The sequence below is a fragment of the Meles meles genome, chromosome 3, assembly GCF_922984935.1.
Source record: "Meles meles chromosome 3, mMelMel3.1 paternal haplotype, whole genome shotgun sequence".
Lineage (NCBI taxonomy): Eukaryota > Metazoa > Chordata > Mammalia > Carnivora > Mustelidae > Meles > Meles meles.
This window is the reverse complement of record NC_060068.1, coordinates 100,915,391-100,918,558: the sequence shown is the minus strand read 5'-3', so window position 1 is coordinate 100,918,558 and position 3,168 is coordinate 100,915,391. Positions and strand designations below refer to the sequence as shown.

Here is a 3,168-nt window from a genome sequence, read left to right as displayed (position 1 = left end):
TTTCATGTTCTTGTGAAAACTAAGAAAAGCTGTGCTCTGCACTCCTGCACATAGGACTAGATGGACAGAGAAACACCATCACCAAATGATAGACTACAGGAGAGTAGGGCTCTGTCTGTGTTGCTCAATATTCCATTCCAGGTGCTTAGTACAGTGCCTGGCATACTGCTGGCACTTTAGCAACACAGCTGAGTGAATGAAGTCAATAAAGGTAAGCTAGTTAGCCAGAAAGAGAAACTAACATTTAGAGTTATTTACCAATTCTTGAGAAAAAAAATACGTTTTTACCTGTTTTATTTAGCGTTTGTGTTTTATCCATGTATAAATTATGCAAGAACTTACCAGGGCACAGAAAGTATTGTGAGCACAGTCAGATTTCCAGTTGGCTTATGAAACTGACAAAAGAAGCCCCTAACCATCCACTATGAGCTCCTCTCTCTCCATCCTCCTCTCTGAATTCCAACTCCAGGGAGCTCTGTCTACACTACACTACACTACTCTTCTCACATCCACTCTTACTAGAAAGATCCAGTGTACCAATTCTTTAAGGCAATACAAATTTTTTTAAAGATTTTATTTATTTATTTGACAGAAAGAGATCACAAGCAGGCAGAAAGGGAGGGAGAGAGTGGGGTGGGGAAGCAGGCTCCCTGCAGAGCAGCGAACCCAATATGGGGCTCAATCCCAGGACCCTGGGATCATGACCTGAATCAAAGGCAGAGGCTTTAACCCACTGAGCCACCCCGGCACCCCTAGGCAATACAAATTTTAACATAAACTTGAAAATTCCAAACTCATGTGAAGATTAAAAAGAAGTTAACCCGCAGCAACCCCCAGTTTGTTTTGTGAGATTAAGAGTCATTTATGGTTTGTCTCCCTCCCAATCCCATCTTGTTTCATTTATTCTAGCGAACCATAAGAGACTATGGACTCTGAAAAACAACCTGAGGGTTTTGAAGGGTCAGGGGTGGGAGGTTGGGGCAACCTGAGGGTTTTGAAGGGTCAGGGGTGGGAGGTTGGGGGAACAGGTGGTGGGTAATGGAGAGGGCACGTTTTGCATGGAGCACTGGGTGTTGTGCAAAAAGAATGAATACTGTTACGCTGAAAAAAATAAAATGAGAAAAAAAAAAACAAAAAAAAAAAACAAAAAAAAACAAAAAAAAAAAAAAAAGAAGTTAACCCGGGTGTTGTAGGAATTGGAATGAAATACTTAAGAACGGAGTTTAGGAACAAGCCAGTTTCTTTGTTTGAAAAATGTAGTATAAGCTAACTTTTCCAATTTAAACTAATATTGGTCAGCTAATCTCTCATTAGACAGAGTTCAGACTCTATAATTAAATTTGATAATTATGATGATGATCTATAGTGCTTACCCATGATTAATAAATAATATTCTGCTCACATACTGATATAAGAATATTTAGAAAGTATTTCTTTTGTGTGAAATATTTATGATCATTAAAAATAATTATTTGTTATCAGATAGAATAGAACAGATAAAAAATAGTTAAACACTGATGAGCCAGTTCTCAAAGCCAATCTGTGCCTTCACCAAATCCTAGAATGCTTATGGAATTTTTTTCTAAGCAACCAGGTAATTCCGAAACTTTAGCATGCATGTGATTCTCCAAGAGCGCTGGTTAAAATGCAAATTCTAGGACTCTGCCCCCAAAAGTCTCCCATTTAGTATCTCTGAGCAAAAAGAGCCCAAGAACATTTATTTTAAATTATCCTCCCCAGTGGTTCTGATTCACTAGATTCACAGGATCAGTGATTCTGATTCACTAGATTAAGTTCTAGTCCTGGATTTATTTTTTCACTGCCCATTTATTCTAGTCATAATTTTGGGGAATGATCAATTCTTAAGTGTTCCAAAATTATAGTCAGAAAATTATGGAGAAAATTAATATGGGATGTGTATAAAAAGGGGTAGAAAAAGAGAAGTCTGAGAGAATTAATTGTTCCTTCTTAAAAAGCATGAGACTTGCATAATTTGAAAAAGAATGAAAGTCTCTTCATACAGAGAGAGTTTGCTTTTATTTTCAGTTCCAAAATTTTAGTTTTATTTGGGGTTGGGAAAGAGTGTTTTACCTACCAAAGACTGCAAAGCATTGGGAAAGACTATCAAGTAAATATTGGTATAAAATATAAAATAGAATACAGTACCTGAAAAGAGTAGATTTGTCATAAACATTTTTTGAATGAAGTGGATAAATGCCTTAGTTGCTCATGGGAAGAAGTATATTTTTACAGATATTAGAATTTTCCATTCAACAAACTTATCTTATAATTCTGGGGTCCATTCTGTGAGACTATATTAAGGTTGACAATATATCTATTTTACATTTTTAGCCAGTACTCTTTTTCATTCTAAGTAGCAGAAACCCCAATTAAGACTCATTAGCAGAAAAAGTAAAAAATAAAAAAGACAACATATATCAGTCATTTACAAAAGTGTCAAGTCCAAGAGGAGATTTTTTTTCTTTTCTTTTTTTTCTTTTTTTTTTTTTTACTTTAGGTATAGCTGGATCCAGGACCACAAAAGATTTTTTTGTTTGTTTCCATTTTTATTTTTTCAATTAGCAATAATCGCGCCTCGGATAAACCTCATTGGCTACGATACTGCCACTGCGCAAAGCTTCATTTTTATTTTTTCAATACTCTAGCTCTCTCGTCTCTTTACTCTGATTTTCTTTGTGTTTCCTCCACTCTCTAGCAAGCACCCTTTACATGGTGACAAAAAAGGCTGCCACTAACACCAAATTTACATCTATCCCACTAATACTTCTAGCAGTAGAAAGACAACAAACCACTTCATCCAATAGTTCAAACAAACTTCCTTCCAAATGAGCTCTGACTGGACCAGATTAACATGACTTAGACCACACTTCTATCACTGAATCAACCATTCTGGCCAAGGACAGAAACTTAGACCTGAGACACAAGCACCCCTAGACTCAGAACATGGCTAGCCACACCAGAACCACATGAACTGAGAATTGAGGAATGACAGTTCTCAAAGCAAAATTAAGGCAAGACTCGATGTATCAAAGTCTACTATAGATACTGTCAAACCAAAGCCCTAATGAACCAAAAGAAATGGGCTTTAAAGAAAAATTCATGTAAGAGTAAGTGCATTCTTTATGGCATTCCTGGGTGATGCAGTTA

At 36.5% G+C, this 3,168-nt stretch overlaps 1 pseudogene; it reads right to left on the bottom strand.

Moving 5' to 3' along the window:
• Positions 1-2,523: 2,523 nt before the first annotated feature.
• On the bottom strand, positions 2,524-2,640 carry LOC123939421 (annotated as a pseudogene).
• Positions 2,641-3,168: the final 528 nt, after the last annotated feature.